General features: G+C 48.0%; 1 pseudogene; it reads left to right on the forward strand.

Moving 5' to 3' along the window:
* Positions 1 to 142: 142 nt before the first annotated feature.
* Positions 143 to 4832, forward strand: LOC124234986 (granzyme H-like; annotated as a pseudogene).
* Positions 4833 to 12194: the final 7362 nt, after the last annotated feature.

Below are 12194 nucleotides of genomic sequence, written 5' to 3' on the forward strand. Positions count from 1 at the left end.
AGTGATGCTGGGCTAGCATCGCCAGGCCTTCTCACAAGCAATGGCCAATGGTGGACCTAGGTCCACTCATGGGTATTTGTATGCTGTTCTCAGCCTGTGGAGCCCAGGCATCTTTCTCCTGCCAATCTCTCGGCCTTTGTCCATGGACAACAAGTGGAGGTTCTTGGACTGGGTTGACCTGGAGAGAGGACACAGCCAGGACACAGGCTCACGGTGCAAGCAGATCACAGAGGATCCAACAATCTGCCTGACACTCAGAACCAAGGTAAATGGTAATCAATCAGCTACTACACATCTGAACAGCTGGGCCCTGGGAGGGGAGCAGGAGAACACCAGGGAGAAAATGATGCTGAGAAAGGGGAGCCAGAGGGCTCTGACTGAGACTTTTCCCTTCTCTGTACACAGGGGGACTCCAGGGGCGCTCTCATATGTAACAATGTGGCCCAGGGTGTTATCTCCTTTGGAAAAGAGAATGGAAAACCTCCCTGTGTCTTCTCCTGGATCCCAAGCATTCTCCTGTTGATAAAAACCACAAGACTTCAGGCAGAAGGGCCCAGACTCAGGTGTCCCAAGGATTGATCCATCCATCTTGTCTGGGGCAGAGGCCAGAACTGCCCTGGTCAGAGCAGCCTGGAGGGGACAAAGCTAGGGACTTAATAAACTTCCATCTCTAGAGTGGAAAACATTGATGCCTCTTTTATTCAAAAAATGTCCTATAGCCTATAGTTTATTGAGTAAATTTTTTTTGCCTTCCTTTCCATTACTCCTTCATCTGTCGGCACACTGGTGAGAGTCTTGGCATAATCTGTTTGCAAATGCTTATAATTTTTCAGCCCAGGGACATCAGAGCCACGGTTCACTGGACCCTGGACATAGAATACTTAGTGGATAGTAATTATTAGAACAATAGGTACCCATTTCCCAATCACCTGGCAACAGTGACCAGCAATTCTTGAGGGGAACCCCCTACCAAGAAAACGCACTATGATTTGGGTAACAGTCCCCACCTCAGGTTCCAGGAGTGCTAAAAGACCCAAGCATAACACAATCAGACCACTCAATTCCAACCGACCCTCTGATGGTTTGTTTTGGTCCAATGAATATCAAGTCCAGGACTATTGTGCAAAATTGTGGGATAAGTGAAGCTCTCTTAGTCACAGAATATTTACATTTAAAGAGGGCATTCTAAATATTCCAAAATACAAGGCTGGTTGGTGGTCAGGGAGGCAGTGCGGTTATCATTAGGGGTATTTTGGTGTGTCCAGTTCTATATGCCCCTGAGGCATGTCCAGCCTCTATCACGTACCACCAAGTAGACCCCACCACAGCCCTTACCAACCTGTATTCTAACCACAAATTCTCAGTCTACTCTAGGAGACCACCATATTCTCATGGGCAAGATCCATCTTGCTCATCTCCCTGGACTTAGCTTGCTAAATAATTATTCATGACTTCATCAGGATGGAAAAAAGAGCCAAGAGCTGAGAAATGGAGACATTGTAAATTCACTCACGGAGGGGCTTCTGGGGTCCAGCTCCTCTGCTCACTGCAGCACAGGCTTCCCTTCATTCTTCTTTCTTCTTACTTTCACCTTGTAACTCATCACTGGGAGTGAAAGTGTGGAGACAATGCTACTGTCAACTACCCCAAGCCAGAGACCTTTGACAAGCTACTTTGCAGATGACTCAGGAAAACCAGAAGCACAGATCTAGGAGGTCTGTGATGTCCTTAGCCACACCCCTGCCTTTCCCTCAGGGGCCGTGTGTTCTGGAAGGAAGAAACACTAGCAGTTCTGACATGGGCAGACCTTCCGGGAAGACGTATCCACTTTCACTCTGATTGACCTTTCTTCTGCTCCCCGAGCCTGGGACAGGTAAATGAATATCCCCATTGCTGACGCTCCAGCCCACCTCCCAAAACTCTCTGTGCTCCTGACCCTTCTGCCTAACACAGTCAGGGATTTTCCTCAGTTAAAGCCCAAGAAATTTCCAGAGCCCAACTCCCATCCCAAACGTAGACTAACAAGTCCGATACTACATAAACACTCCACAAGGATAGCAGGAAGGAGGGTGTTCACCACAATATTTAGTGTGTGTGCCTCTCTCTTATCACCTCGAAAGTGTGTTGCTCATAGAAGGCATTTGGCACAGGACATCAAACTGCAAAAGACAAGTAATTAAAATCCCTCACTCCAACTCAGGAAAGGGCAGACCAGACAAACCTGCTGCATTAGTGGGACTGTCCTTGGACATAGCTCAAGGATCAGTTTCATTTCTTGGTGCCCTCACCCACTACCCCTGCTCAAGAGAGGACGCCAGGGAGCAGCTGATCTCAGAAGGAGCTAGAACACTGCACGAAGGGCTCCCTGTTGTCTTGGCTCTGGCAGAGGCCCAGGGACGCCATTTTCAGCCCCATCTACCCCTGCTTCCCCAATCCCTAGAATGCTCCACACAGTGCCATCCCCTAGGACGATGGCCTTCAATCCCACCACCACAATCCCCACCAAACCACAGGCTAAAGCTAAGTGAAGGCCATTCATTCACGTTGCTAAAAATGATCACTGAGATCCTAAGATGGGGTAGATTGTAGGACAGGAGGATTTTAAAAAATCCAATGTCATAAGCTCACAGACAGATTGTTGGATATGAGCATCAGTCAGGATGTTAGCCAAGGCCCAGAGGGGTCAAGAGACTCACTGAGACAGAAGGTGTTAGGGGACCCCTGTCCACGATCCCCTGGGCTCCACCATCATGAACACAGCTCTTATCTCCTCCATGATGTAGGACAGGGACAACAAGCACTGTCCTCCCTTTTCTCACAGGGGGTTCTGAGGCTTGACATTCAGAAACAGATTATTCTGCTGCAAGGAGAACCTGGGAGGACAATCCCCCAATGTCTGCAGGGCACTGTAGACCCCACCCTCAATCACCACCTTCAGAAGCCTTCCCTCCTGACCATAGCCGCTCCCAAAAAGCCCATCTTCCAGTCTTTTCTTTCAGGAATCATCACAGGACATGAGGCCAGGCCCTATTCACACCCAAACATGGCGTTGGTTCAATTTCTAGATGAGGGGACTCCCAACAGGTGTGGAGGTGTCCTCATGGGAAAGGAAATTGTTTAGACAGTTGCTCACTGCTGGGGAAAGTGAGGTGCTACAGACAACTGACACCTCTTGAGACCCCTACAGGGACCCCTGTCCTCTACCCACGGGCTGCTACCCAGGGAAGCTCCCCTGGCTCTTGGTAACTCAAGGCCATGAGAGCTCATGAGAGGAACCATCTGAGAGCATGACTAGGCCATGGAAAGTGAGAAATAGGACAGGGAAGATTTGGGGTCAGAGGGTCAGAGGTGAGAGCAAGAGGTCTAGTTGAGAAGAGAGACAACACTGCCCATATAAAGCAGCTGGAGAGGATGAAAGCATGCATTAGGGTTGAAAGGCAAACAGAGTACTTTCACAATATTGCCTGAGGGCAAGAGAAAGCTTCCATAAGCCATACGTTCACAGTCATCGAGAAGCACAGGGCACAGAGCCACTCAGCACCCCTCCCTCATCTTGTCTTGATTTCCCCTAGCTGCAGTCTTGCCCTGCCCCCGGCTGTCCCCCCCCCCCCCCCCCAGCATGGCTCCAGGGCTGGATCTCCTGTGACTCCATGCCTCCCACATCCCCACTCTAATTTCTGCGCAGTTCAATCAAGGTGACCCTGGGGGCCCACAACATGGAGAAGCAGGAGACAATCCAGCAGGATATCCCTGTAAAAGAAGTCATCAGTGACCCAGACTATAATCCTAAGAACTTCCCCAATGATATCATGTTGCTAAAAGTAAGGGAACCTCCCTGCTGCTCTTGCTGTCCTGGGTCCAGAAAGTTTCCCTTCCCAGGGCAACGTGTATCTTCTCTCCTTCCCATCCTTGCCGCCTGACTAGTCCCAGTGGCTCAGGGGAGAGGGAAGTCAGTGCGGACCCACGTGGTGTCTGACCCAGAAGGCAGGTAGCTGAGCTGGACATTCTTACCTCTTCCCAACAGCTGGAGAGAAAGGCCAAGCAGACTGCAATTGTGCGGCCCCTCAGCCTGCCCACGGTGCCCAGGTGAGAACTGGAGAGGTGTGCAGTGTGGCCCATTGGGGAAAAAATCAATGGGCACTTTAACCACCACCCTGCATGAGGTGGATCTGACCGTGAAGAAGGATCAGGAGTGTGAATCCCTCTTCCCCAGCTATTATGGCGGAGCCACCCAGATTTGTGTAGGGGACCCACAGAAGATGAAGAACAGCGTCAAGGTAAGCTCCAGCATCCACCTAGACAGATCCAGGGAGAGAGGAAATGGGGAGCTCTGGGGGATGGGTGTGGCCATATCTTCATGCCTTAGCCTGAGAGCTTGGGTTGCCTGTGTCCTCCAATCCAGTCTTTAGATTTGTCCCCCTGGAAGATCAGTCATAAGAAAGGATCAGTCATTCCATAACAGGGTTCTCAACAAAATTTCTTTGAGGACTGGAGAGATCGTCTTGGCCTGGGTGCAGCTCCAAAGAACAGTCAGAGCCAGGCTGGAGCCCTGGGATGAGGGAGGAGACAAGGCTGCCCTGACCCTGATCTCCCAGGCAGCCCGAGAATAGAGACTATCAACTCCTGGGGCTGTGAGAAGGGCAGGACCGTGAGGAGGCCAGCTCAGTCCTTCCTGTCTCTGCCCAAAGGGGCACTCAGGGGGTCCCTTCATCTGTGAAAACATGGCCCAGGGCATTTGCTCCTATGGACAACAGAGCGAGACCCCTCCAGCAGTCTTCATGAAGGTCTCAGACTACCTGCCCTGGATAAAGAGAACAGTGAAACACTTCTAAGCAGCAGGTGTGAAGTTGACCTTCCTCTGTGTCTGACCATCTTTTCTGGGGCAGAGGCAGGACTCCCATGGGGCAGGCAGTGGGATTGCAGGGCCGTAATAAATGGATCTGTAGTGCGAGCATGACTGAAGTCTTACTGACAACTAAACCATTTTCAATATGCAACAACATGCTCCAGGTAGCCCTCTGCTGTGAGTTGTGAGCTGCCCTTCCTCTTTCCTCCTCCAGTCCTCCTTCCCCATAAACCCCATTCTGTGTATTTCCTCCGTCACAACTCTGTAATGCTTAGACCTGTGTAAGGGCTGACTCTGAAGCCTGCCTATTATAATAGGACATCTTCTTCTACATAATATGTTCCTCCCTGGGCCTTAAAAAATTTTTACCTTCTCTAAGCCAACCACCATCACGAACCCACCAATAGTTAGGCAGAGAGAAGAGCAGGGCAGTGGAAGAGGACTAACTCCAGGGACCCAGGAGGCCAGGGGGCCAGGCCGTGGGCACTGAGTTTCCTGTTTACAAGGCCTGTCTCTCCAGTGGGGACATCTTCTCCCACTGCCAGGACCATCTGCAGCTTCAGAGGCTCAATGCCCCTACCATGGCCCCAGCCCTCATGCACATCCCATTTCTTGCCCTGCCCTTGGTCCAGCACTGAGCTCAGTCAGCCTTCCTCCCTGGCTGACCATCCCACTCCAGGCCCTGTTTTCCATGTGACTGCCCTCGACACCAGCTCCTTTCCCTTCCAGCCCACCCTGTTTTGAGCCAGCCTCTCTCTCCTCTCTCTAACAGAGTTCCCATGGTCCCATGTGAATTCTCCTCTATGGCTTCTCTCCATGATACCTGAGCTGCCAGCCCACCTGATGCCTATCAGAGAAGCCAGTACCCACTTTCCACCTGAGAAGACAGAGTTCCGGTCCTCTTTCCAGCCCAGCATCCCAGGGCCTCAGCCACCATGTCCTGTAGAGTCACTTGGCAGCCCCAGCTCCTTTCAATCTGGCCTGACGCCCCTTGCTGGCAACCTGGGTTATGGCACCTTTGCGAGCCTAAGGGCTCCAGGGCTGCTGGGCTAGAAACTACCCACTTGGACATCCATCAGTAGATCATATGGTGATCTCTCACTTTGTGCCAGTCCCATAAGAGGCTCTGTCCTTGACATTTGAAACTTACAATGAGGGGAAATTTCCTGTAAACTCTCCTGCTTCCTCTCTTTCCCCCAGACAAGTCAGTTTGGCAGATGGATCAGAATTTGGGATACACAGGAAATCTTGTCTTGAAAATATTCAATTCTCTGTACTTTATTGTATTGCACATTACAGTTTCACATGGCTGATCTTGTTTGTTTCCATATGGGCTATATGAAATTGGGAGAGAATTGGGACACACAGGTCCTGAGTTTCCAATCAGTGCTCAGTGGAGTCCATGAGCAGAGGGGAGGAAGTGAGGGAGGAGGCAACTGGGACAGGCTTATTTTTACTTACATGTAGAAGGCATAAGTCCCATGCCACAAACCCAAAAAATGCCACATTTCAAGTGCGAGCCCTTTCATTGTGATAAAAATAATAAGAATAACAAGAAGCTGTCACATCTTGAGGTGTATGGGGAAGCCATTCTGGTTCAACCGTGATTCAGCCTAAACCTTGTTTTTCATAGAGTAGCCTGACTTCTGACCCACCAAACACGCATTGTACATCTGCTTCAAACATTTTCCCAAAGCAAAGAATGAACTCTTTAAAGACAGGGATGAATGTCTCCCTTTCTCTGACATCAATACCAACACTTCCTTCAAGATAAGCTCTTCTTCCCAGAGGACCAAGGTCAAGTTGACTGGCTATGTATGTGCTAAACTGCAGCACAACATATGCTTGTGGCTTTGGGAAAAAAAATTGTATTCTCGTCATGCTTCCTGTATGTTCTCGGTTGTGAAATGGTCTTAGCGATGCTGTAAACCACACTTCTCAGGAGAGCTTTGTTCCCTGGTGGAGACAGCACTTCTGGGCTAGTCCTCAGGATTGGCTCAATAAATATCACTCTATTTTTCCTATCTATGAATGGGTTATTGATTATTTCCATTGACTATTGTGACCCAGATGACCTTATTTTAGGATGGTGGATCCTTCAAACAGCACGACTTGTGAATTGGATGTGACAGAACACGACCAATTCGTAGATGTGAAAAGCAAAATCCAGCACATTGAAAAATAAGATGAAAAGCAAATGAAAGCTTATTTTTCATTCAAGACTGTCTCAACGTCCATCTGCCAAGCCTCCCCTGGGGCTCAGAGCACCCACAGAAGGACAGGGGAGGGAAGAGCTGAACGCACGTGCGGAGACAAGCAAGTGAATAGTAGAAGGTGCACGAGCCGGGGGACAACTTCAGGTCACAGCAGTAAGAAGGGACAGTCTTAGGAGAAGCCGTCACACAAAAGAAATAGAGGCCCCAGAAAGTCAGCCATGAGGAGCTCCACAGAGCCCCAGGGTATAAGCCAGAGCCAGCGAGAGAGTAGCCAGGGATATCTGCCACCAGGGGTGTGTGACCTCAAAGGACAGTGCCTGGTGAGTCAGTTCCCCCTCACACCTGACAGGAGCACTTCCTGTAGAATGACATACGCTTTGAAGGAAAACAATGACCTTATACTGACTGTAGCATCAGGAAGACTGGGCTGCTCTTGATGGTACCTGTTTCCTTAAAATGGTTTCAAAGTCAGTTTACATCTATTTCTGTCTCTTGAGCTAGTGACTTTTATTGCTAGGACTTATTCCTAAACAAGGTCTAAAGTGTGTGTCTGTGTATTATTCATAAAGGTGTTCACACACAATTATTTAATAATTTACCCCAAACTGGAATCAGTATTAATGTCAAAAAGAAGGAAATGCTAAAAAATGGCACGAGCACGTTATGGATTCTGCAGCCCTTAACATCTACGTTAACCACTGCTTTAGAAAACTAGGCTAAGAACATTAATATGACAGTTAAAAAAATACAATCAGCATTAAGAAAAAAGTAAAAGCTCACTAACTAATCAATGCAAATTAAAATATTAATAATTTTTTGCTTATCTAATTGTGAAGGATTTACTAAATTAATGATGGTAACGTTCAGTATGGACATTGAGAATGGCATTTTCACACCTTGCACACAGAAGTCCTTAAAAAAAAAAAGGAAAAAAAGAGTATTTCTCCTAGCCATCACCCACACTGAGAAAAGTGGACAAGGTAAGTGTTTCAGAGATTTGTTACGAAAGTCAAGTCTTCGAAAAATGCTAATGTTCCGCACCAAATTGGCGACTAGTTGTTCAAAAGTTTCATACCTTTTAACACTGGGGAAACTTTAAAATTTGAGATAGAATTTCATTTTGGCACTTGGAGAATGTTCTCCAGGCACATTTTAAGTCAAAAGCAGATAGAGAGTAATATATACTACAATCAAATTTTTGCTAATATATATATTTTCCTTTCAAGCTTTTTTCTTCCTACATATCCATTTTCCTAATTTACCTATAATTTTTCTGCATTATTTAAATGACTTAAAAGGCTATTTATTGAATATAAATGAGATGCTAAATTGATATTCACTAAAATCGTTTTAACAAAATGAGGGAAATTTTTATGTTGAATAATTTAAATTACGGAAATAAAAAAAATTATGCTGTGATCACAGCTATGTACAAAAATACGTAGAAAGAAACCTAGATGGAAAAATTTCTGCTAATAGTGATCAATTCAGTGCTGAGATTAAGGCTAAAATTTTTCCTCTTCTTTCCATTTTCTGATTTATTCAATACTTTAAATGGCATAATTATTAGAATAATTTTATTTTAAAAATATTCCAAATCAAGCAAAGGGAGGCTTCAGGAAGGTGGGCCTTGTGTTAGTTAAGATAACCCTAACTATTCTAACTGATAGACTGTAGCATTTCAGTCACTAACATAATAGAAATCTAATTCTTGCTCACACTCAGTCCAAAATGAGATTCCTGGTGAGTAGTGCCCCTTTGACTCTCACATGTCCCAGTTTGGAGAATAATTGCCTGGACAACCCACAAATAAGTGACCAAGCTCGTCCCCTAAAGATGGCATCCGTGTTCTCCGTGTTCACCTGTGTCAAAGTCTGGAAAGGGAGGAGTCCACATGGTCAGGCACAGGATGGTATTTGTGGCCATGTCTGGAAGGTGCCCACAGCATTTCCACTCACATCCCGTTTGTGGCAACAGTCACACAGCCACACCCAAGCTCAAGTGAGACTCCAAATGTGGTTCACCTGTGCCCCCTGGAAGAAAAGGAAATTGTTTCTTTAAACTGCTAGCTCCTCTCAACCACGATGCTTAATAGTGTTTGCTGTTTATAGTGATCATGAGCCCTAAATTTTATTTCTGCCTGTAAAACTAATACATTTCTATTATAGGAAAAGATTGGGTAGTATAACAGTGAAAATAAGATTGTTGTTCCAGTTCCTGTCTTTCACTTTTACAGAATTAGTATCAAATGGTATACACCTCAGCAAAATAAAAATAAATGAATAAATAAATAAATAAGAAATGGCAGCAGCCAGGGTCTCAGCACGTTGGCCAGGGGTCAGAGGGTGAAGAAAAGCAGGCTTCCCCTTTGCTCTTTCATCTCCTTCAACTTATTCCTGGCGTCCTCACCACATCCCACCTCACACCTCACCTGTGTTTCATTCACCCTTGTCCATGACTTACTAAGAGGAAATGAAGAAGGAATCCAGGAAACATATTCATTTAGAGAAACTGAAATTCCAAATGACTGAGCTGTAGTCCGGCAGACACAGGAAATAGAGGACATAGGCAGCCAGTAGCTTTCATGAGTTGTTGGGAAATTATTGAATTTGGTGGCTTTTGGGTTCTAGAACACAAGTTCTAAGAACTCTTCCTGTCACCCTGGGTTCCTGTTTGTGCTCCCAGCACTGACTCAGCAGTTGTGAGGGGGAAGATGGTGTTGGCTGGTATGACTCTCTCTTCTCCAGACCACTGGCAGTTGGTGGGCAATCATCCTGGGCAGCTGGGTGATGAAACCTATCATGCCAGCAGGAGAATGAGACTGTGAATTTGGAACCCACCCTCACCCTTCCTTCCTCTCTCAGGGGTTAAAAATATGGCAGGAGAAAGCACCAGAAGCAGCTCACTCGACCACCTTCTGAGGAATATGTAGCTGCTCCTGCTCCCGGTGGCCTTTCTCCCACCCCCACAGGGCTTGGGCAGGTCTGTGACCATCCCCGACCTTAGAGATCCAACCCCTCTCACAAACCCTGGAGCCAGCCTGCCTTGGCACTTCCTAACTAGGATCGCTAGGCCAGTGATTTGAATTCACAGTTCCTCAGCTTCCTCATCATAAGATAGAAATCATTTCATGCCTACCTCATAGAGTTCCCAGAAGATTTAAATTAGTTATTGTACATAAAACTCGTGGAATTGCCTCTGGCACCTAGAACGTGTTAAATAAATGTGCTCTCTAATCATTTTGCCACCCCTATGTCAGATCCTGGAGGGTAAGGATACAGCAATAACAATCACATCAGCTGACATCTAGAATCTCAAAAGCAGTCCCCTGCTAGTTGTGAGCTGGCGGTGAGCTGGACTCAGAGGGATCTGGGAAGCACGCTGAGGAAGAAAGCTGCAGGGACTTCAGGAAATGGACACTCCAGCAGGATCCCATCCAAGAGCAGAGTGTCTTTTCTCAACAGGGAAGGCTGAAGCTGGCCACGCCTGGACCAAGGATTCTTCTCTTCCTTTCAGAGAGGTGGGACAAGCTGAGGTCTGCGACAGGGAGTCAGCACTGTTTCCTGTTGAACCCTGGATTGCTCTCCCAATGTGTGGAGCAGACCGCTGAAATCAGCAACTCCTCTTCCTCTGCATCTTCTCTCCTCCATCCCATCTTTTAGCCTTTCTGGAGCATCAAACTGGTACCAACACAGCAGGTTCTAAGAGAACAGAGATAAGTACCGAAAGCTTCCTTTCAGGGGAGATCATCAGAGGCCAAGAGGCCAGGCTCCATTCCCATCCCTACAGGCCATTTCTTCTGACCTAGAGTCCGGTGGGTTCGGGTACCTGCAGGGTGTTCTTGGTGTGAGAAGACTTTTTTCTAACCGCAGCTCTATGCTGGGGAACATGAGGAAATAAGGAGTGTCCTGGGCAACCAGTCAGACAGGCCCAGAAGAGTTCATAAGAGGGACCTTAAAGCAGGGGTAACAAAGAGACCAGGTAGGTCTGGGGGCAGATAACAGGCCAGGGTAAATGAGGAGAAAAGAAGGATGTGCTCAAGAGAGAGACGGGGGAAACAGAAGGCCTGATTGGGGCCCAAAATATGAATTCAAGCTCTCTCTCAATATATTCTGGGGGAAGTAAAACTCAAGGTCCCTGTGTCCCCCACCATCCCCAGCTCAGGGCTTTGAGGAGCAGAGGGCACAGACAGCTCAGCCCCAGAGCTCTCCTGTCCCCTCAATTCCCTCAGCTACAGTCTCACCACCCTGGGCTGTCCTCCTGCCCTGCAGAGCTGGGGTACAGAGCTCCTGTGGCTCACACCTACCTCTTGGCCACCTTTCCTTCACAGCCCTATAAATGTCATCCTGGGGGCCCACTACATGGGGAGGCTGGAAAGCACCCAGCAGCGCATATCTGTGCTCAGAGCATCTGCCATCCTGAATATGAGCAGCAGAACAACCTGAATGACATCGTGTTACCACTGGCACCATCTACCTGACACTCTGGTTCCCCAGCCCAGCTGGCTTTCTCCCAGCATGGAGGCTCCATCCTGTCTTGGGACCATGAAGGAGGAAGCAGGAGCAGGGTTGCAGATAATGGTGGGGGCAAGAGGTGAATACTGCCCAGGAGTCCCTGAGGGCCTGCACTCTTCCTGCCAGCTGGAGAATAGAGCCAGACTGAACCGAGTCTGAGGCCGGTGCTCTGCCTTTGACTCAGACCAGGCCAAGTCCTGGGACCAAGTGCATTGTGGTGGGCTGGGGCCTGGTTGACCTGTATGGTAGAACAGACATAGTCCAGGAAATGCGGCTAAGAGGGCAGAGGTATCTGAAGTGCAGCAATCACTTCAATTTCTACACCCACTCAATGCAGATTTGTATGGGGAACTTGAGGAAGAGGAAGTCCACCTTCCTGGTAAGGCCCTGGGCATCAGCCAACAAGTTCCAACACAGACAAGCCTAGGTGGTACTGACCAGTCCAAACAGACTACATCCCCACAGGCTCAATCTGGGGCCGAGACCTGAGTGACATGTGGATTTTCCCTATCAATAGGATTTCTGGGGGATTAGAGGAGCACCAGACACACAACCTGCACATGTGCAGCCTTGTCCTGTGGAAGTGGAAGGTGTCCTGACTTGGGTTGAGCTACAGAC

The sequence above is a fragment of the Equus quagga genome, chromosome 2, assembly GCF_021613505.1.
Source record: "Equus quagga isolate Etosha38 chromosome 2, UCLA_HA_Equagga_1.0, whole genome shotgun sequence".
NCBI lineage: Eukaryota > Metazoa > Chordata > Mammalia > Perissodactyla > Equidae > Equus > Equus quagga.